Below are 24,265 nucleotides of genomic sequence, written 5' to 3' on the forward strand. Positions count from 1 at the left end.
AAGTGCTGACCTAATGATCAAGAGAGACTCGAGGAAGGAGATATACTCAGTGATATGATAACTGAAGTTCATGGACTTTATTTCCTGTTCTCATGCTTCAGATGGAATTGTGGGAATATAGAAGCTGCTACTAACGCGTCTGAGGTTACCAGGAGTTAAAGAGACAAGAGTAAGCTGTGGAACAGTGTTCACAGACGCAGGACAAGTCACTGCTGCATCCCACTTTCCAGATCTTTCCTTTGCCACCAGCAATATTAGCTGGTGTTTTCAACGGCACCAACAGAAGAGAAATGAATAATTCTCGCTGCATAGGAAAAACAAAATGCAGTGGTTCTGTGGATTGCTAATACGTGACTTACGATAGAAGACAATAACTGAGATTCTGTTTTTATATGAGATCTCCTGTTGTGTCACTGATGACATCCAAGCCCCAGAACAAACAACTCACTGGTGACCACATCTCACACAGAAAATCAAGGCAGGCTTCAAGGAATAGGATGTCTTGTTAACTAGAAAGAGTCTCTTTACCTTAAATTATGAGCATTTGTAAGAAGATACTCATATTAGAACCCCTTAGGTATCTTTGCAGTGTATTGCTTATCACTAAGTACGATAAACTATATATACTTCTCAGTTTATGATCAGGCTCAGTCAATCTCACAGACACTTTATTATGAGAAACTACTATTACAAGTCTTATCATTAATAACCATGGGTGTTGAGTAGTTTGAAGATGTGGCTCAGTACCTGGTACACAATAAACATTTACTAAATTAATGAATGGAATCAAGACCCTATTGACAAGAGTATGCACAATCAGTCACATGTTACTCTGCTATTCCCTTTTGGTGAGGTGTGTTAAGTGCTGTTATTTTATGGGTTGCATGAGCTCCTTTACATGTTGGCAAGAATTTATGCCCTTCAAGCATCTCACTATGGCTAGTGCAGGATCACATTCCCTGAACCTTTAATGAAGATACATAGATGAAGCAAATGTAATTTACTGACTTCACACTTTTTCTCAAGACAAGTTCTAGATCATATTATCTTTTTTATTTCCTATATGTGCTATAAGATATAAGTTACATTGTCATTATGAAATAAATGGCACTACAGCAATCTTTGGATTTCAAGGAAATGCCTATAAAATGCCTTCTAGTCCCTTCTTGCAGTAGGCCCTGTTACTGGACTGTCTCCTTCCTACTGTCCTGAGACCAACGGACAGCCTTGGAGACAGTCACTGACTCTGTTGCATTATGTAGTCACCAACTATAATATTTTTGCCTCTATATCTAATAAAAATATCTCTTCATTTCAGACCACGCTGTGTGATCCTCCAAGAAGGCAAATAATTTCTTCTGTCAATGGCTATGATTCCCCGGAAGATATTGATGCATTTGGGAGTATAATTTGGCAGAGGAAGGAGATAACCTGAAACCACAGGCTGCCCTAAACACTCTATTATGAACAAAGAGAAAACAGCTGAATTGAGTTGGAGGAAAGCCTTGCTGAATGATAAATTGCCAGACCCTTCGAGGCTCAGGAGGTTTCAGCCCATTCACCCCAGCTGCATTTTTATGAATACTTGAGGAAAGAACTTTGAAACTGAAAGACTCTGACTCATGGTTCGACTGTCTGCATTGGTTCCCAAAGGTGGCCTGAGTCTTAAGAATCACAGCTGGGAAATTTGCTGTGTGCAGATCCCTAGGCCTGGGCCCTTTATGATGGTCTGCTGATCCTCATGCAAAATTGAATCATCCAAAAACACTGCCAATACTTGTGTTCCAACTTAAGCTATGCATTTAATTTAAGAGTCATGATTCTAGAAATTTCTCTTCTGACCAAGGAAGGCTATTGTGAATGCAAGAGAAAGCTTTGAGTCCACCTTGCAAGGCTATGTGTCCTTTTAAGTTGTTTGTTCTTTGAGTTTGGGTTCTAGGGGCATTTGTCTTGTTTTCTTCTTTTCACCATCTTGGAAGTCTCTTGAGAGACATTTCTACTCACCCCTCCAGGTCCTTGGTCATTAGTGAGCATGTACACCATGTTTAAAAGACAGAATCAATGGCCAAAGAGAAATCTAGCAGATGAAAAACAGATAAATCTACCATAGCAATTGATTTGAATGTTATAGAAGCCCTTAACTTTAAAGGAAACTTTTCAGCAGATGGGGAGAAGGTGCAGTGATGTCAAAAGTAGCGGAATTCATCCTCTACAGAGAATTAAGCCCTTCACATGCACAAGGCTGGCTGCCTATGCCAGCTGAACACTCATGGGCACAGCTGGTGCTTCTTCTTAATCTCTTCTACTATCTGCTGTTTGGGTTCAAACTTGACCTGAGCCCTAATGACTGGAAGCCATCACTTCAAATTTGCAGATAAATGATATTAATGTGTTTAATACATTCCAGAAAAACAAAAATAATAAAATATTTGTGGTTTTGATGGAGGAAAACAGATGAAGCATGAATGTTACTGTGCTGAGGATTCTTCAAGGTGAATGGCTTCTGTGGAGATATCTTACCTTATTTTTGTGTATATAGAAAATGGCAAAGAATGAAACACTGTAGAGGAAAAAAAAGACACTGAATTACTTCCTCACTACTCCTAGACACCAAACAAGCTTTCTGCTGCTTGCTAGAATTTTCTGTGCTTTAAAAAAATGATTTTGAAGATAACATTAACAATAGCTTCAAAAAATGCCTATAAATAAATCTAACTAAGCAGAATTAATAGTGTGAAAGTGGCTACATTATTGAAAGTCATCTACAGATTCAATCTAATCCCCATCAAATTCCAGTAATGTTCTTCACAGAACTAGAAAAATAATCCTAAAATTCATATTGAAAAACAAAAGCTCCCAAAAGCTAAAGTGATCCTTACCAAATAGAGGAGAAATGCTGTTAAGTATCACTATGCCTTATTCTAAATTATACACAGAGCTGTTGTAACAAAAACAGCATGATGGCACAAAATGGAATTTAGACCAATGGAATAGAATAGAGGACCCATACATAAATTTAAGTAGCTAAAGTGACCTGAATTTGACAAAGTTGTCAAAAACACACATTGGAGAAAAGGCAGACACTTTAACTAAGAGTGCTGGGAGAACTGGATGTCTACATGGAGAAGAATACTAGATCCATATCTCTCACCTTGCACACAAAATAAAATAAAGTCCTTAAGTGGAAGATACAAAACTCTGATACTGTTAGAATAAAAGACAAACAAACAAACAAACAAACAAACAATACTTTCCAAGCTATAAGCTAAAGTGAGGACGTTCTGAACAGGTCTCTAGGTTCCCACAAAAAGGCCAAGAAACTGATAAGCACAAATGAAACCTCATGAAATTAAAAAGTTTCTGTACAGAAAAGGAAGCATTCAGCTGAGTGAAGAGAACCTACAAAATGGGATAGAATTTTGGCTTACTCTCAGGAATATATGCTGTGGATGTGGGGGGCACCATTTCATGAGCTGGACCTTGGACCAAGTGAGAAAGGGAGAGACAGCTGAACACTAGCATGAATGTATTAGTTCACTGTTTTCTGCTCTTGCTATGGAAGTAATGTGACTGTTTCAAGTTACTGCTACCTAGACTTGCCCACAATGATGGCCTGGTATTTTGAGCCAAATAAATATATTCTCTCTAAAGTTGATTTCAACAAGAATGAAAATAAGACATTAAGTGTCAGAGAACTGCAAATTAAAATTATATTGAGAGTCCTTTTTACCACAGGCAGAATGAGAATGGTCCTATCAATAGTCAGTTGAGGAGGGAGGATGGACTCATGGGTCCCTACCTTTGCCACTGAACTATGAGTAGACCCTGAGAAAGGGGGAGTCACTGTCTTTAGTGGCATCCCTCTCCTAAGCCTACCATGCTCCAGTGATAAGCCCCAAACCTACAGTCATACAGATGGCCCTGATTCATCTTGGTGGATTCCTAAATAAAAGGAATAGATAGGAATGAAAATAAGGATTTGTGGAGACATAAGAGAGTATACAGGTTGGTAGGGAGGCAGAGTGTGAGAGTGGTCAGTATGCATGGTATACATATGAGAAATTATTTGAGAGAGAGAGAGAGAGAGAGAGAGAGAGAGAGAGAGAGAGAGAGAGAGAGAGAGAGAGAGAGAGAGAAAGCCAACTGCTATCATTAATGTGGACAGAAGAGGCCCTTGTACACTGATGGTGAGAATATAAACTAGTGCAGCCACCATGGAAGTTAGTATGGCAGTTTCTCAGACAATAAAAAATTATATCTCCCATGTGATCTAGCTATAACTTTCCTGGGTATTTATCCAATGAACTCTAAGTCAGTGTACTATAGAGCTACTTGTACATTAATGTTTGTTGCAGGACTCTTCACAACAGCTGAAGTATTAAACCAACAGACATGTCTCACAACAGAGGAATGGATATAAAATACGGTGTATACACAAAATGGATTTGTTTCAACCATGAAGGAGAAATCAAGTTGCTTGCATGAAAAGGATGCAACTGTGGATAATCCTCTCTTGAAGTTGGTCAAGCGAGTCTCAGAAAGAATGATGCTATGCTTTTTGTCGCTTCTTGCTCCTAGAGTTTCTAGAGCTGCATAAAGTCATGCCTACATTTATGAGGGGAAAGTAGAAATGAAACTGTCCAGGGGAACAAAGGGGGGAAACGGGAATGGAGAAGGGTGGCAGGGGAGGGAAAGCAGGGGTGATGGAGGGCCAATGTACTTAACACACAATAGACACCTATATGAGTACTTAAAAATTAGTTTCTTCAAGAAAACATAAAGGTGACTTGAAAAACTATGAACTCTGAGTTATCACTAAAGATAGTAAAGGCCAGTGATGAGAAGAAAATTAATTTGGCTCCTTCTTTTACCCTATTCAGTCTGACTGTTCAGTTAACGAGTTATGCTTGTTAGAAAATTTACCTACTTTGCCAAGTGACAAAGTTTTATCATCCAGGTTTAATGGGATTTGGGATACAGAAATATTTACAAGTAATTTTACTTATCCGTCTTAACTACTTTCCTACTGCTGTGATAAAACACCATGACCAAAAGCAACTTGTGGAGGAGAGGGTTTATTTCATCTTACAGCTTGTAGTCCATCATCAAGGGACATCAAAGGGACTCAAGCATGGCAGGGACTGATTATGAGGCCATGGAGGAGTGCTGTTTACTGGCTTGCTCTCCATGCTCAGTCTGCTTTCTTATACTATCCTGGATCACCAGCCCTGGGGTGGTCCCATCCACAGTGATCTGGCCCTCCCACATCAATCATCAATCAAGAAAACGCACCACTGACCTGCCCACAGGCCATTCTGGTAGGGGATTTTTCTCAACTGAAGTTCTCTCTTCTCAAATGACTCTAGCCTGTGTCAAGTTGACATAAAACTAGCCAACATATTATGCATTTCCTCAAGTTCCCTGAGATTTATGATATGTCATAATTCCTTTTGACCATACACTTCTTACAATGCATGGAACACGTGTTGATGGGCTTGTGGTGTGTGTGATTGTGCTCTCATGACAGTGACAGTAGTTCAGCAAGGCAGAGATTAAGCTAAATATTTAATCTTCAGAAACAGAGACTTGGGGTTAGCTTCTCTATCAAGCAAGGGGCAATGATAGACTTCACCCAGGATCTTATCAAAGTCAATTCTCTTTTTTCAGCACGAGAAGTTGGCAATAGGAAGACTTTTAGAGTGGGAAGGTGAGTGATGATTGGGGCTGTTGCTGGGATAGTAAAGACTTGAAAATCTGAGTGAAAAATTTGAAAAGGGTCATTCATGTAGGCTGTGCTATGTTTCTGTATCCTGCTTAGGGGCATCTTACCTTATTTATAGCAGCCCACCCCCATACTATTCAATGGCTGGGACCATGGCTAAAATTTTAGCGCAGTCTTTACATAGAACCTGGAAAACATGCTCCACCATCTCTCATACATACACAGACGTGTTTCCCTACCCTCTAGCCAGAAGATCACATGCTTTAAACCTCAAGACTAGTATTACATCACTACTACACATAATCTTTTGCCTGTGACCAATTGCATAATTCCAAGTCCAGGGGATAAGACTTGGCCATATGGTTAAATCCAAAACTGAATGCCATCTTGATGTAACACAAGCCCTCAGAGTCATTACCCCGTACTTGCTTCCTGGCAGCACTGAACAAACTGGTACCAGCCCCATGTGTTTCATGACCTCAGTTCATACACAAGGACCCCATCAACTGAGCTGCTCTGACTCACATTTGGTTTGTGAAATCCAAAGTGACAATTCTTTGAACCTCAGTTTCCTCATTTGGCATGAGGAAACATCTCATTAGAATGAGATCATCTCTACTCTTTGCAGAATTTTTTTAAAGATTAAGGAACATTCCATATGGTTGTTGGTCTACTTTGCCTCTCTGTTGCTGTGATAAAACACTGACCAAAAACAACTTGGGGGAGGAAGATGTTTTATTTGGCTCACAGGCTACAGTCCATCATCAAGGAAGCCAAGACAGGAAGCAGACACCATAGAGGAACACTGCTTGTTGGTTTACTCTACCTGGGATGCTCAGTCATCTTTCTTACATAGCCAAGGCTCACCTGCCTAGAGATGGCACTGCCCGTAGTGGGACAGGCCCTCCTAAAACAATTATCAATTAAGAAAATGCCTCACAGGCATAGCCACAGACCAAAAGGATCTCTTCAGTTCCTCAGTTGAGGTTTCTTCCCAGGTGACTCTAGGATTGTGTCAGGTTGGCAGCTGAAGCTGTTATGCTATATAAGTCACCTGTCACTCTATCCAGCTCATAGTATAACTTTAATAAATAATGAGCATTGTAATAATGGTAGTACAAACATGTAATGTATGTTACCATAATCAGAAACTTCGATGTCTTGAGATCTGAAATGACTATTCTGTAGTTGAATTTGCTTTTAATAACAGCAGCATAAAAATTTAATCAGCTAAAGAATATTGCATGTCCTATTCTATGTTTTTTTCCTCCTAAATAAACATTTATTGTTAAGTACTGTGAGAGTTAAGTAGAAGAAAGAGGAAGATCTCCTTCTATACCTGCAGGACAATAGCCTCTCACGGTGAGCACAAGATATATATGTATTAAACTAGTGGACATACATCTTAATCTGGGAGAAGTCAAATGCAATAATTTGAAAACAATTCAAGACCCTCTCTTGCCAGTTGTATGAAATTTGGCAGTCCCTAGAGGCTGTCCCTGTTGTCAGTCTCCAGCTCTGGCATCCAGAGCCCAAGCATTCTTAGTGGAAGCATCACTGGGATGCAGCCCATTCCATCAGCAGAGGGAACAGTAATACATAAATGGACGATTATGTGAAAATTGGTGAGGGAGAGAGGGCACATGACAGAGGCTTGGGTGCATCAGCTGAAGCTCAGACTCACTCACCGTTTCCCAGGGACCCCAAGTTAAATCTCTTTGAGATAAGCTTCCTCACCCATCTTGCAACATTTATGATTGTATGGCCATTTTTTTTTTTTTTTTGGTTCATCACAAGCTGCTTCATAACAAAATAAATGCCACCTCGCCAAAGGAAACGAGACCTTGGCAATCCGCATGCCTTCCCAGACCTTGTCCAGGAGCCATCCAAGTAACAACATAAACAAATAGATCACCAGCCCAGCTCCTCTCCCCTCGCTTGCCTCCTTTTCCTTTCACTCTGAATGCTCCAGCAGAGTGCAGAAGATTTCACAGTTCCTCCAGCTCTGGAAAAATCATTAAGCCCTTCTGCGGGTCGACTTTGGACACATCTGGAACAAATTATCTCCACTTTTGGAATCTGAATAAAGAAATGTAAGCCTCACTGGAGAAATGTGAAATCTAGGGTGGGATTTGCAAAATGGTTTAAGGTTTGCGCATGTACTTTTTTTGAGTTTGTTTGGGTTTGGAACATATTAGAAAAAATAATAAGGCTTGCCATGTGCTTTTCATAATTCCTTTGCTTTCCATAAAAATCATTTGGCCCCTCCCCCAATTTTCCACCAATTCTTAGTAGCTCTCATCCGTAGTGTTAAGTGTTCTTCTTATGTAACATGAAATCCATGAGTTAGGGAGGTTTTTTTTTTTTTTTTTGGATTTGATTAAAAATCTCAGCCCAATCACAGATTCAATGCTTTTGTCACGCTTCCAACCTCATGATGCCCAAGTAACTGTTCAGAAACTGGACGTGGTCCCTGAAGGAGGTACTGAGACTTTACAAATCTCAATGCCCAGGTCCCTTGTCTTCGCTCAAGAGCAGCTGCAGCAGGCCATAACCCCAGGGCAGCTCAAGCTGAGCTTGTTGCTTTCATCCCTGTTGCCATTCACTGCTTCCTCCATCCCTCTTGCCTCTGGCCCTGTGGTTGATGTTTAGCAACAGAGGGGTGGGGGCCTTGCCCAGGCTGGGAGATGACATAGACATCTCACAGAGGCCACAAACTGCTGCCCCTAGGCTGCTCTTCCTGGGGTCTCCGTGGCCACACTCCCCTCCTGCTATGCAGACACCAACACCATCAGAAAGAAAGACAGATGCTTCCAAAGAGGAATCAGGAATTAAGAACGAGCCAGCCTTGCCTGGGAAAAACAAAGAGTAAGGATAGGAAACAAAGAGTTGGACAGCCTTTGAATCAGAAAAAGAGAAATCTGATGGAGCTACACCTTTTTACTTTTTTTCCCCATTGGCAAGACAGTTTCAGTGACCACAGCTGTCCAACTTCGATATTATTTTCAGCCATGCCTATGTAAACATGGTGTCTGTCCAGTCATGTCCTGGTTTTAGTTCTGAAATCTATGGCCCCTCTAATATTCCCATAGTTCCTGAAGCCTCATCCAGAGGTTTCCTGTAAATTCATTCATCCCCATTATTTCCTCAGTCTGTACCACAATGTCACATACAAACAGTGATAAGACAGAAGTGCCTGGGCTGTGACATAGACAAATGCCAATAAACCTCATGTCAGATACAAAAGGACAGACATTGTATGATTGTACTTATTTCATGCATATAAAAGAGCCAAATTCATAGAAGCAGAAAGTATAATAGAGTTTTCCAGTGGGCAGCAGAGAGAGAATGGGAGTTATTCACTGACACTGGATTTCTACTTGGTAAAATTGTTATTTATTACGCCGCACAATGTTATTCATTAAGCGGCGCTGTTTACCGTATGAGAAAAGCCACGAGGTACAACAAAACCCACTATAAGAGTTTATTAAGGGGAGGAAATAGAAGGGGATACTTAGGCCTATGAAAAGATCGTGCAGGAAGAGAAGGAGGAATATGTGGAACCTGCTTTTATAGATTCCCCTGGACATGCACTTAAGGGCTTACATTGCTATGCCACACATTTGCATAGGTTACATGATCATGCTGTGAGCAAGTTACATGATCATGCAGTGCACAGATTACATGGGATATAAGGCCTTGGGGTGACTAAGCATCATGCCAGTGCATGTGCAGTCATTGGGGGAGTGGCTAGGAATTCTAATAAAAAAAAATTCTGGAGGCAGGTATTGGTGGTGGTTGTACAATATCATGAGTGCATGCATTTATTGCCACTGATTTATAGCTTTAAAATAGTTAAATTTTGTTATGTATATTTTACCACAATAAAAAAATCTGGGCTGTTTTTCAGATCTAATTAAATAGAAAATGAAAGCCAAGTGGACATTCTTTGGAAATAGAGAAATACATTAATCACATTAAGGCTGCCACCAAGTAGGTCAAATAGCTTCTAATAGAAAACTGTGGTGTTAGAGTCACCCTCAAATCAAGGATATGTTAGATAGAATTTGTTCTATTAAGAAAAAAAATACTCAGCTTTGTTGTGGTGGCACACACCTTTAATCCCAGCACAAGGGGGGCAGAGGCAGGCAGAACTCTGAGTTCGAGGCCAGCCTGGTCTACAGAGTGAGTTCCAAGACAGCCCAGGGCTGTTTCACAGAGGAACCCTGTCTCGAAAAACCAAGAAGAAGAAGAAGAAGAAGAGAAGGAGGAGGGAGAGGAGGAGGAGGAAGAAATTTGCAATGCTACATGCTCTCTCCTAGAGACTGAAATCCACCACGTCCTTTAGACACGGGCACCACTGGATCAAAAGAGGTAAGTATATGTTGAGGGCCGAGGAAGGGGGAGACTGAGCTCTACTATTCCAAGCACTGACTGGCTCCTGGAAAAAATGTCAGGGCTCCACGGTCCTGTTTCTAGCATCATTCTTATGCAAGATCTTCCACAGAAATCCAAACTGGAAAGTTTGTTCAGATATGAGATCTTCATGAGGCTTCCCACACTGTGGTCAGGAACTGCTAGTAGGAAGTTTCTGGAACCTGTCCTGTGCCTGCTGATCTAATACACACTCAGAATAGATGTTCCTGGGAAAAAGACTTTGCTTTTGTTTCTCAATAGAGTTTGAGTTCCAAGTACCTATGAACAGGCTTCCATAAAACAAAAGCCCTACTTTCTCACGGGTGGCTCTTCTCATTAATGCAATAGGACTCCATGAAGAACATTGGCTCTGAATAATTAGACAATGCCTCCTCCTTTCTGTAAACATGAAAGGATCAGAAGAATTATTGGAATTCTCAAAGAGGCAGAAGAGTAATGGAAGTAATACATTTTCTTTTTTTTTTCTCCACTATGACTCATTTGTAGCTCAGAGTTCTTTTTCTTCTTCCTCAGAATCTGCATATATATATATATATATATATATATATATATATACATATATATATATTTGAGGTTATTGATATGAGTATTAGGGGAATACTCATTTGGTTTAGGAGAGAATCAAGAGGGTAATCTCTGGGCTTGGTGACACAGGTATGTAACCTTAGTTGCTTGGGATGCAGGAGATCAGTCCATCAATAGCTATAGAGAAAGCTGAAGGCTACCCAAGGAAAATTAGTTGAGACCTTATCTCAAAATCACACAGTAGTAAGAGGGCAGGGGACAGAGTGCGGTGATAGAGTGATGGTTTAGGTTTAATGTCAACCTGCTACAAATTAGAATGACCTGAGTAGGGAGCCTCAACTAAAGATCAGTCCTGGCTGCCCTCACTGATGCAGAAAGACTCACCCCAAATGTGGGCGGCATCTTCTGGGAGCATCCCAGATAAAAATGGCCGAGCAGGAGGTTGGTTCATGCCCCACTTCTTGGCCTCCCTCTTGCTGGTGAGTCTTTTTGCCCTGTTGTTGCTACTGCTGATTCCCATGATGATATTACAACCAGTGTTTCCAGGCTTCCATCACTGAGTGAGGAACATTGGCTCCCTGGGAATCTGCAGGGGTATTTTTGTTTTGTTTTTTCCTGCAGGTTTTTAGTGCAAATTGGGATTGCTAAGGCACACAGCCTCATGAACTGAGCTACTACTGGGTTCTCAGTCTCTCCGGTATAAGATAGACAGCTGTTGTTATATTTCAATGTAAGCATATATATTTAAAATCAGTTCTGTTCCTCTAGAGAACCCTGACTAAACAGGACATATGTTTAGCATGTACAAGGCCATAGTTTCAGTCCTAGTACCCCAAACAAACAACAAAAGGAGGTGTCTACAAGAGAAATAGGAGCGTCACTGTTGATGAGCATCTGAACCAAATCTCAAGACTGGAAGAAGCCTATATTTGAGTGGAAATGTCCAGAGCAGATGACGGACATCTGGAGATTTTTTTTTTTCCCATTAGGCATATTTTGGACAGAGCACTTCTCATTATTATCTTTCCTTCTGGCTAAAAGGAACTAAGATATGGATTAAAATCCATGGGACAATCTTGATAGTTCCTTCTTCTATTCAGAAACAAATGTCTGGTAAGTGTAAAAGAAGACCCCTACACATCAGGAGGCTTGGGACCTGACTGGCCTAGTCATTGCACACAGCTCTGGTCAATCCCATCAGGTTTAAATGGTAAATTCAACCTAGAACAGTGCAGCTATATATTGAATTACCTTCAGCATTTTCTAAAAATATGTTTGAGCCATGTTCGAAGCGCTAGTTACTTAAGGTCTTGTATACACATGATGAGTTAGAAAGTGTAGTAAGAACTTAGATGGTGGCTGGGCTGCTAGGTTTCAAAGCTGGTTGTCTTGATAAGGCCATGCACATCCCTGCTCAGCCTTTCTTCACCAGAATTGCAGCTTAGGTGACTTTCAGTCCTACTGTTTCAAAGCTCTTATAAAAAGCAGAGACTAAAACACTGATTTGAATCACTGGTTTTTCTGAAACTTTAACATGTAAGGATGTATTTTCAATAAAAGTCATGGTGTTTATAGATGATTATTCAATAAATCCCTCAGTATTATTTGACTTTGACTGCCTTGTGGAAAAAAACAAACAAACAAACAACAAGAACAAAAACCTCAGAGACAAAATACTGACCCTGACAATAAAACATGGCTGTTACAGGATCAAATGAGAAAATAACGTATGTGCATGTCGTAGAATAGATTGTTATATGAATGCAAGCAATTATCTGGTCTCCCTTAACACTGTGTGTCATCCATTTGGTTCATTAAATATTCACTAAGTTTTTCTAGATCAGAAAATGCGGTGCAAGGGTACAGCATAGGGTGTACACTTGACACTTTCACTTGCAATTCTCCTGGAATGAGTATATACGAGCCTAATGAAACCCTTGCTTGTTTCATTATATGAATGCTTTTAAGTCATAAGCGAACAGTATCCATGTACCCATTTCAAACAGAGGGAAGCCAGGGTACATCTTAAATGTACCCATTTTCCTAGCTCAGAATCTTTGCATCACAAAAATCACTTCCCAAAGAAGTATGTGCTGCTGGTAACTCCCCTCCCCGCCAAAGGCTAAGGTCCATGCTATGCCTTGGTTACTAGCTTGACATGGGGTAGACTTGTTAGTGTGCTGCAAAGAACCCCGGGGAGTGGGGGAGGGATATCTTTACCTAGGATCCTTCATTTCCACTGAGCTAATGAGAGCGCTGTCACCTAAATTTTCATTGTTTCAAGAGCAAGTGGAGGCTGACAATTTCCTTTCAAGCTTGAATGATGAAGAGAAAACATCCCACGGCCTCATCTGGCTGGCTTGCTGCGAGGTAATGAGCCCTGTGCAGCACCCATCTCTGCTAGACTGAGATGACCTTATGTCTGGTAATCCATCAGAGAGGAGCGGAAAACACACGGCAGGTCCTGCCAACAATTCCCCCAGGACACGCTGAGTGTGCCAAACAGTTTAGTAAATAGATCTCAAGTTACCATGTTGAAACATATTCCAACACATTGCAACAGAGAACGTCTCAATCTAAAGGTCACACTTCAGTTTGTAAAGATGCTGTGTGAAGCGGTTTGGTGGTGGCGGCGGCGGCTGGAAGAGGAATGTCATGGAGGTGAGGATCAGGAGAGGAAATATTCGTAGCATTTCAAAACAAATTTTACAAACTTCCCTGGCTAATCTCTATGATTTTCAGTCCAGACAGGGAATTTCGTTTTCTGCCAGACTTTGTTCCAAGATTTGCTGGAATTTCTTGGGATAGGCTAGCAGCCCTCAGGGTCAGAGAGCTGGTTGGTGTCCTGTATGAGCTGGCAGGGTGTGACATGATGAGGTGAGGCCAGGATGGAGTGAAAAGATTCCAACTTTCCTAGTTTCCCATTTTGGTCACTTTTAGAGTCCTTAGGGAAGGAATAAAGAATGAAGGACTTAGGAATGCAATTCTGGCTTAAAATAATTGTTGGAGACTTGGTGCAGAGAAGATCGAAAAGACTGGAAAGTGTTGGATCTTGATTTTGCACCAAGGAATCTGTCTTTTTCTGGGCTGTGGCTTGAAAAAAATTTCTGGAGAAGGGGCATCCTGTATCCAGCATAATGGGTCCCTTGCTGCAATCCTTAAAAATGTCCTATTTGGATCTACTGGACACTTGCCAGGCAGCTCAAATGCTTGTAGCAATGTCCAGTTTGGGAAGGATGCCTACCTCTGCAAGAGGAGTATACCAGCTAAGCCACTAAATACTAAGTCTTTTGGGCCTTCAAACTGCACTGTGCTTACATTTTCTCATTTGCCCTTTTGCCATTAAACTTGAAATTTCCCTTGCAAGCAGTTTATAGAGAGCGCTTTGTACAACCCCCACCTCTGAATGAGCACCTGGATGAAAGAAAAGTCCATTGCCTCTCAGTGTTTACTAGTGCCGAAGCTTCAGAGCCATGATGCATTTTGGGTGGCAGAAGAGCAGAGGTGTTTAGAACTGGTCTTGGCAAACAAATCCTTTGACACAAGAACTTGAACTCATATGGGTAGCTGCATGAAAAGAAGGAGGATGCTCCAGTGCATTGTTAAGCCCCAGAGCACATCGATTCAATGTCATTAGGTGGAACATTACTAAGTTGATAATACTTGACTATTTAGATCCACAAAAATGAAAATTTTATAGGGTTTAAGCTAATAAAAAGCAGAATTTGAAAGAGCCACAACAGTCAAAGGAGAGAGAGAAAAAAATGGCTAGATTTAGGCTGCAGTGATTAAATCTCCATTCCTGCACCTCTTCTCTTTGCCCTAACCAAACTTATTAAATCTTTATGGGCAAGCATATTAAGAAGGAATATAGCAGCTGGCTGACATCAAAACCCTACAGAATGGTGTCTGACACAGGCGAGAGGCCTGAGGGGCCAGACTGGGATGGGATAAGGCACTGGGAGAGAGAGTAGACATCCTAGATGACAAACGTTATATTGTCGATTATTTCACAATACCCAAGGTTATTGTTCCCATAGTCTCACACTGTCTGTGTCAGTTAGGACGCATTAATGAACGTGTGAACATATTTATGAAACAAAACCCCAGGTTAGTTCCCAGCACAATTTGTCAATTCTATGAAAATAGCCCCGGGATGGCCACAAATCCTGAACCACACCTGTGAAAATCACTTCAAATTAAAATTCAATTAGGTGGTATTGTTGTTTGTTTGTAAGCAAGATACAGAGAAAACTATTTCATATTGGCATTCCTTTTTGTGGCCTGGTTTCCCGTGTCAAAACAACTATTAGAGAAGGTTTATATGATTTATAGTTCACAACTCATGCATGCAGAGCAACAGGTTAATACTGGATGATTTAAGATCCTTCTGATTCTAGGAGCCATGGGTTTTCTGATACAGTACAGAAATTTTAGAGTCATGAAACCAGGTTCTACACCAATTGTCTGTAGAGACAGCTGGGGCAATTTGAACTTAGGGCTTAGGAGAACTCTTGTCAAATATGATAGTCTAGATGTGTCATTACAATTCAACCCAAAATTCTTTGTGAGGCAACAAAACAAACAAACAAAGAAAACAAAACAAAAACAAAAAAAGAAGAAAACTCTCTAATTGCTAGTGGTGAAGAATGAGTATATAGGTCAGAAAGTGGCCTGATGTGTTATGAATCTATCTGACAGATCAAACTAATTGTAACATTTATAAAATTGATTGTGTTAATTTTGGTGTGATATTCCAGGCGTCAGCATGCTATGGAGACCAAATCTTATCCTGGTATGTAGAGTCCATGCCATTAGTGACCTGTCTATGGACCTACCATTAGGAATGTTTCCTTAAATCTTCAGATAGCATTCACTATTATTCTTTTCTTTAAACTAAGGATGGGTATCATGAGTCAAAATTCTTCCTAAACCATCAAGACCTCCATGTTCTAGGCTCTAACCATTCTAGCCCAACAACATATATCCAAAATTATATGATTTACTCTACCCATGGATGTAATAGTGACGTTCTCAACTAGGGCATTCTGAATAGCTTCTATCCATGGATGTAACAGTGATGTTCCCAACCAGGGCATTCTGAATAGCATCTATCCATGGATGTAATAGTGACGTTCCCAACCAGGGCATTCTGAACAGCATCTGGCTAGAATAAACAAAGTAAAAATATTTGTCATTTGTTCCGACTTTCAGCTCTCAAGAATAAGCCCTGGGGAGCACACCGCACTTCTGTTTTCTAGAATTAAAATCCTGCAAACTTGTAAGTATGTGCTCTGCAATCCAACACTTCACTGGTGGGTGAGAATAACTTTCTTTCATGCCCAGTCCCTGCACCTCTATGCCAGCACTCCATCCTCAACCAACACCAAAGCAAATCCCCGATAAAAGACTCTTCAGGGTGGCAATGACTCAGCCGATAGGGCATCACAGAGTCAGACACGTGGACTGCACCCACACATCCCCACCTTCCTACCCAGTGTGCCCCCCAGGAGACTCTCCAAATGTCCCTTTGCTCTTTCCAGAAGCGCTAAAAATAGCCCAGGGCTGCTCAGTACAGGTGCTGTTTGTGCAGACGTTCTCTTTGCATTTAGCCCGCCTGCCTCTGTGATTAGCACACTGCAGACACACAGCATCCCCCCCCACCCCACCCCCGGACTCTGCTGTGTCAGCTCTTCTCCATAATAGAGCCTTGCTAGAGGATAATTCTAGGATTGCTGTTTATAGTCTCTCTCTCTCTCTCTCTCTCTCTCTCTCTCTCTCTCTCTCTCTCTCTCTCTCTCTCTCTCTCTCTCTCTCTCTCTTCCCTGGGAGCAAGAGGCTTTCTTTTTCTTCTCTGTCCACCATTAGGGGCTTCTCTAAAATAGCCTCTAAAACAGAATGAAATAAAATGCACCCCCTCTCATCATAGAATAGGGATAGATAGGTGATGAATGAAAAACATGGGGAATGAACCCGAGATTCGGTTCCTAGTTGTTCATCCTTGTGCACTTTTCAATAATTATATGCGTAACACTAGAAGGTGTTAGATGGTCTCTCCACGTGGCAGTGCAACAGTCTGCCTTGTCCTGTGTTTGTAGTTTGCACTTCAGAACACACAATCATAACCCAGTAAACTTGTTTCTTGCGATGGTTTCTTTGGCCCACACTACCACACTCTCTGATTCCAAAGGTCTTCAGGAAGTCCAAGGATATGCCTATATAGGCACAGACCCAGGTGATGTGGATATAGTTGGTCCTTGGACCAAATAGAACTTTCTCCAACCAAGCCTCTGAAGTAAACATTAGGAAACAGGCCAGAATGTGGAAGCAATTCCCTCACAAGGGCTGCAATTAGAACGTTGGTTCACTGTCTTCTTGCCCAGAATTCTTTCCATGTGAAATCATATGCTTTCCACTCAGTTCAAGCCCGTGAAACTGGTGATGTAACATGGATGCAGATGCTGTCATAATCGTCGAAGTTCAAAGGCACTTTCAGAGGGGAAGGCAGCAGGGACTGAGGGATGTAGCCACATATCTTGGCTAATGGATTTTTTGGGATTCCCTGGGCCAGTCACTGCACCTCTGTGAGCCTCATATTTCAAAAGTAGTATAACAAACCAGCTTCCATGTCATATCTTATAATGGAAACCTAAGTAATATGGCAGCCTAACGCCCTTGAGCTGCATTCCTTCATTAGGACTCAACCTAAAGCTCAACCTTCACTCTCCTGTAATTCCTTCCAGAATCAAAAGATCTAGTGCCAGAGACTCCAACTCACACGCAAAGTCAGCCTGATGCCATGCAAGGGCTCACCAACCCTGATCTGTGACTTGAGGGGACAAAGAAGACACTCTTGTCAAAATAACACATCACAACCCTGGACCACCGTGAGTGTTACAAACTTCTCCCTCAGGCAGTCATGTTTCTGAAGGATGAGTGAATCCCGTTGGATTTTTCTTTCATGTCATCTCATGTGAATGACTTTGTGTTTTATGATTCATCTGATTATGGAACATAAAAATCGTTGGCTCCACCTTGAAGAAGCCATCCTGAACAGAGGTGAAAGGGTACAGAGCTTTGAACTTGAGCCTCTTGGAAATGCCAAGAACTAGACGTCATCCAGTTCAGAGTCCCAGAGAGTGATTTCACTACACTAATTACGCTGCAGTGCCAAGAAACAAGATAAAACATATGATGCTTCGCAAACACTCAAAAGTCCGTACTTGTCGAAGCAATTTAAATATTTTTACCATAATTATAAAACTAGAACACGAAGGTAACTTCAGTGAATCTGCCTGAGGTATCATGCACATTTAATGAAGAGTTTGGTCACCTGACTCTTGCATCCTACAATAGGTAAGCTTTTTTTTTTTTCTCCTCCTAATGCTTAATAGGAAAAAGCTCATTAGTTCCTCATATTTGGTTTGTTTGTACTACAGCAGAGGAGAAAACCCTATACCACTAGAAAAACAGTTAGTTATACTTCTGGATAATTGATCTCTAATGATTGCCCCAGTACAGTGATTGAGGTGAGCACAGTACAATGCCATCATGATCTAAGGGAACTGCAGATTAAGTGTTTTGCCAGAGGGACGGGACTGATGGTGTTTGCTGGACTACAGTGAGAGACCAGGAAAGGTCTACTCAGGCAAGAAGTCAGAAACTAGATGACTTACTCACTCACTCAAAAGTGTTCACTGGCTACTTCCTAGATGTCAGTTATATGCCAGGCATCAAGTTAATAGACCTAATTCTTCTGGTCGCATAGATTTTATTTCGTCATAGGAGACCATCTTTGGTTTGAACCTTGAAGCATGAGGTTCATGCACAAGGAGAGGACTACATTGGAGTCCACAAAGAATAGCTGGGATGTGTATGGAGACTAGTGGTCAGGGTCACAGTAGGCAGTACTCTTATGGGTGAGAAGTCTTCCCTTTCATGGAAGCTGGCCTGACACAAATGAAGAATGTTCTGAAGAAGTATCTTTGCAGCCTCTGTCCGTTTCAATTCAAGGTCAGACTCTTTGTTCCCTTTGCCAGTTTCCTCATCCTCTTGAGTTTAGTGTAGCTGAAAATATGGCTTTGCATTCTGCTTTTCCTAATACACAGCAAGGATTTCTTAGAAACAAGCAAGCTGATGAGTGTTGAGTGATGGCCTTGCCCAGGGAGGACCTAAGCAAGACCTCTCCTGCCTAGGAGTTAAGAGAGCCAAATACCACCGACCAGAGCCATTAAAGGGTTGTGCTGACCTTCCTTCCACCCTGCAAGCCCAGACACTCAAAAGCAGCTCTCTCAGAGGCTCTCCAGGGTGGCATTTCACAAGCACAGTTTCATGCTCCTGACTTCCTATTGAGGTACGGGAAGTTGTTAGATCAAAAAAGAATTTCAAAAAGATTGAAACTGCAAAAGGAAGCCATATCTGATAGCTCCAGGACTCTCCTGGGATCATAATGTGCCACATAAATGGCATCAGATTGCTTCATGTCCTCATCTCTCTTGTCTTCTTTTGCTTGGTCCCTACAGACTACTCCCAAGGGGTAGTTATGAGCTCGTTTCTACCCAAACAAAGGGTTAATGGCAAATTGAATTAAAATGTTTTCTATCTTAGGGATATTTTAACCCTGAAGCCATTCATCATAGTTTTACTCAAAGGACTAGTTCTTTAGTCATAGATCAGTAACCATCAAGACAAAAGTGAAGGGACTATTTACGGAAAGGCCTATTCCAGATGTCTTAAATCTTGACTTCTACACTAAGGGCCAGGGAACAGCTTACCTCACTTGCCTTCAGAGTAAGGTTTCTCAAGGTTAGTGGCCTGGTGTGGGGCTTCTATGAGAGTCATATAAGCTCCCTCAGTGTCATTTCCACATATACTGAAGTTGTTCTCTGCTAGATAGTGTCACAGGTAATTACTGCCCGAGTCTACCTGATGGGGTCACTGTGGTCAGCTGTGCTAGTGGTCAGGGATATAGCTCTTGGTTAGTAAAATGCAAAGAAATCCTTGGTTAGACTCACATATTAAATTTAGGGTGAGGAAAAAGAGTCTGGATTAAAGCCCAGCAAATGCATGCTGTAGAACTATTTTTAAAAGGCCGTTTGTAAAATTGTCAGGTATTGCACATGAAGAACTATCCCCTACACCTTCTCACTTGGGCCTTACAACACTTGTCAGTTTCCCCGAGCCTGGGTCCATTCCTTCCCATTGCAGCTCGTCTGACTGGAGGGTAGGAGCTGGAACAGACCAATTCAGATCCAAAGCTGAGAAAGTATCCCTAAGCCCAGCCTTCCCTCTCATAGACAGGAAAGGGAGAAAGATCCCCCACCCCTGCTCCAGGGTTTCTGGCCAGTGCTCTTTGGAGTCTTCTGGGCTGGATCCCAAGCCTCCCAGCCATGTGTCTGTCCCTGGGGCCTTTGTTGCTGTCCCCTCTGTGTTCAGGGCCAGCTGTCTCCCATTCCTGGAAGCCTGCCAGCAGCGCCCTCCAAAGAGATGCATCTCAATCAAGTTACTTATTCACCTAATCAAAAAGGAAATAATGTATACAATTTAGAGTCTTTCCCAGGTCCTAGCTCCCTTGGAGGCTGGGGAGGAGGAGACCCAAATGAAAGCCACTCAGACCTGGGGCTTAGACAAGGAGATGAACCAGAGCAGTGCTACCCATGTGGTCCAGGAGCTCCCACCATGATCAAAAGGAGAAAATGGGCAAAGCAATAGACAGAGCTCACGCTGCAGCTGAGGATAACGTCATTAACAATAAACCAGGGGTGGAGGCAGAAGGGGAGCCATCTGCTCAGCCCAGGGCATTCAGAGGGTGGGTCACAGGGGTTCCAGAACCCTCCCTCCTCAAACAGGAAATGCTAGAAGCACCCAGATGGCTGCCTTGGCTAGGTGGGTTTCTCTAAATCCCCGTTTTCTTCCTGCTTTGGGGCTCTGACCAGAAATCCTCTCTCTCTGGGTCTCACCCTCCCTATACTTTGCTACATCCTGGTCATCTTTCAAATCTCAGCTGTAGTGACACTTTGGGAGGGATTCCTCTGACCTTCCTATCTATAACAGGTACCCCTGTTATTCTCTCTCATGGCATATGGGATTTTTTTCTCTCCCTAATGTTTTACACTGTAAATTATACAGCCATTTGCAAATTTACTTGCTGAAGAGCTAACTCCCACATAGGTTAGAGAGGCTGGGTTCTTTCTGCATGTGTTTATAGTATTAGTAACACGCCTGGAACATACTAGATGCTCAGTAACTACCAGTTGATTTTATAATCTACTGTGTCCACATGTGCCCTGTGTTCTAACCATTTAGTTTAATGCTTTAACTATCTAGATTTCAGGTCCCTGTGTGGTGGTATTGTGTTCCCCAAAATATTATGTACCCTAATAAACTTATCTGGGGTCAGAGAACAGGACAGCCACAATATTAAACATAGAGGTTAGGCAGTGGTAGCACATGCCTTTAATCCTAGCATTCCAGAGGCAGAAATCCCCCTGGAACTCTGTGAGTTCAAGGCCACAAGGAAACAGCCAGGCATGGTGACTCACACCTTTAATCCCAAGAAGTGAGCCTTTAATCCCAGGGAGTGATGGCAGAAAGCAGAAAGATACATAAGGCATGAAGACCAGAAACTAGAAGCATTTGGCTGGTTAAGCTTTCAGGCTTTTGAGCAGCAGTTCAGCTGAGATTCATTCTAGATGAGGACTGAGAAGCTTCCAGTCTGAGGAAACAGGATCAGCTGAGGAATTGGCGAGGTGAGGTAGCTGTGGCTTGTTCTGCTTCTCTGATCTTCCAGCATTCACCCCAATAATTGGCCACAGGTTTGATTTTATTAATAAGACCATCTAAGATTCCTGCTAGATCCCTGGGGACAAAGACACTGTGTATTCTATGGTCCTTTACACTTTCACAGATCATAGCAGAAAAAAATGATGCTTTAAGGCAGTTTTAACCAGACAAAAGTGTGCACCACCAGCTATCAGTGGTAGAAGCAGTGTTAGAATGCAGTAGTCTGGAGCTGACTTTGGGATCAGTTGGGCCTGCATTCATACTCCTTACCTTTCTGTGTGTCTCAGTTCTGCCACTGGTGACTAGGGAAGTGGCCACATCATGAGGAAGTCTCTGTTTCCTTCATCTCCTATGGGTGGGTGAGCTCTCCTCTATTGGGAGCTCTGTTGAGGTGGGCACTGGGAGGAGGATGCAGAGATTAGTGTGTACTACTGGATCTCCCTTGGTGGAGCAGTGGCCTCCAACTGGTTTTGATGAATGGGAAAATTTGGGGAGTCTAAAGCAAAAGCAAAGATGATTCTGTTGATTGTTATAGTGATTTTATGGTTATTATAATTCTGCTCAGGGTGCGCGTGATATATTTTTCCAATGGTGTGGGTGATTCTGCTTACACTTGGGATGATTATGTTCATGGTTGCGGTTATGGAGAAAATTCTGATTGCTATGACTCTATAGTGCCCCTTCCTATATTGCGTCCTTCTGCTGAAGAGGGCACTAACTAACAAAATTCCCTACTTTGGAATGTCAATGCTGACCTGTCATCAAAGCAAATGATCTTTCCAATTAGTCTGCATCTGCAGACAAGTTTTACAGTGTTTTTCCTTCTTTGATCTTGACACCCCCTTCTATCCAGAATCCCTTGCTCACACTCTTTCCCTCATTCAATTTTTTCCTCCCTGAGATCACTGCATGTCTCTCTACTTCCTCTGATTACTCCTACCTTCAGCACGGTCCAGTTTCTCCTACTGTTAGATGCCAGTGATGTGCTTCTGGTTCATCTTTTACTTGCTTCTATCATTGCATGATTAATCCCAGCCCAGCCTGAACAGAGTCTGATCACCTCTCAAACTCAAAACTACATTTAGTCCGTGCAACTCAGTCAGTAGCTGCTGCATGTTACCTGTTTTACCCCCACCCCACCCCACCCCACCCCACACAATCCACCCCTGCTGTGGACACTCATACTATTTCTCCCTGAGCTTGTGGTATACCAGAAGGCACTTGTGTCTCACTCATCTCTGGGCTGTCTTTTCTAACTTTTATATGTAGTAGATATTCTATTGGTATCTAGTAATAGTTAGTGGCACTATTAATTTCTCCCTAGATTCCAAGTTTCAAGAAGACACTGCAACAGTATAGAAGCACTTTTGTTTTTTCATCTATAGCTTACACATCCCTGCCTAGTATGTTTATTATTTTTCCTGTCATTGTCAAGAGTGAATGAACTCAGTTTTCAGGACAAATACCACTTATTTCATGAAAGGATAGATCAACAAAGTAGAGGGAAGAGAGACTCTCAAATCAAAGATGAGGAGGTCATGTTCCAGCTATGTGACCTTGGACAAATCCCTCAATCCTCATTACCCTGAAACATCCTGGTCTACAGTATAAGGATGTCAATACAGAACATTCCAAACAGCAGGATGACATGTCAGCAGCCAGATGATTTTTAATGAACATGTTCACTACTTATAGTGATTATAGACTCTCTGGGAACAGGAACATTTGTACATTTGGTCTGGAACCTTAACCAGGACTTATCTAGTATTTATGGATGTCCCATAGATAATACATAGAACAGTTTCCCTGGATCAGGGTGAGGTGGTTTCATAATATAACAGGTATGTGGTTGTATTAATATGACCCTCTTTATTCTTTCCTGAAAAGAAATGCCATCTATGGCCATACTACCCTGAGCACACCTGATCTCTGAAGACAAAACCCAGTCATTGCATGGTAAAGGGCTGAGAGATTTCTTTTCACTTGGTTCTCTGGCTTGAAGACCATATCTGGCTTCCCCTCTGTGTTCTCTGAGTCAGGTATTCAATTAGCACACATTCAAGATGCACTAGGTATCAGGTCTGAACTGGTCACAGGGAAAACTGAGACAAACCATGAAGACTTCGTGCTACTGCAGATTGGGCATCGGCAACTTTAGATCTGATTTTGTTTTGATTTTTGTTTCAAGTAAAGAAGAACCTCACAAAATTTTCTTTCCAGGTTTGCAATAACACAGAATTGCTGAAAAAATGAAGTTGAGAGAAAATACAACATCCCCTTTCTTAAGGAATAGGAGTGCCTTCCACCCCTCACTTCTCTCTGTCTGTCTCTGTCTCTCTCTCTCACATACACACACACATATATGCACATGTATGTGCACATACAAAATTTTGTGATAAAAATACATTAAAAATTTATAATGCCCTAATAATAATGCTAATCACAGCTAAAGATCACAGAAGGCTTACATATTCAAGGTGCAGTCTGAGTACTTATTTGTGTTAATACAGTCATCTTTGAGCTATATGCCCATTATTCCATTTTCCAAGTGCAGAAACAGTCACCGAGAAGAGTGAATTGCTTGCAAAGTATTACCTCTCTACACTCAGGATTTGAACACAGAGAGTTTGATTCTGGTTTCTGCTGACATATTAGCTACTGAAGGACATTAGTACTATTAGGAAGTGGGGTCTTTAGGTCAAGACCTAGTCAAACTATCGATTATTGCCTCTGGGACCCAAAGCAGTTGACTCTTAAGGGTTTCTGGCCATCCAACTCATGGAAGACTGTAAGAGGAGT

At 41.8% G+C, this 24,265-nt stretch overlaps 1 protein-coding gene across 1 annotated transcript in view; it reads right to left on the minus strand.

The window, feature by feature from the left end:
• Slc14a2 (solute carrier family 14 member 2) overlaps positions 1–24,265 on the minus strand; it is a 441,163-nt gene that overhangs the window by 326,220 nt on the left and 90,678 nt on the right. The window lies entirely within an intron of this gene.

Source organism: Peromyscus maniculatus, chromosome 19, assembly GCF_049852395.1.
Source record: "Peromyscus maniculatus bairdii isolate BWxNUB_F1_BW_parent chromosome 19, HU_Pman_BW_mat_3.1, whole genome shotgun sequence".
Lineage (NCBI taxonomy): Eukaryota > Metazoa > Chordata > Mammalia > Rodentia > Cricetidae > Peromyscus > Peromyscus maniculatus.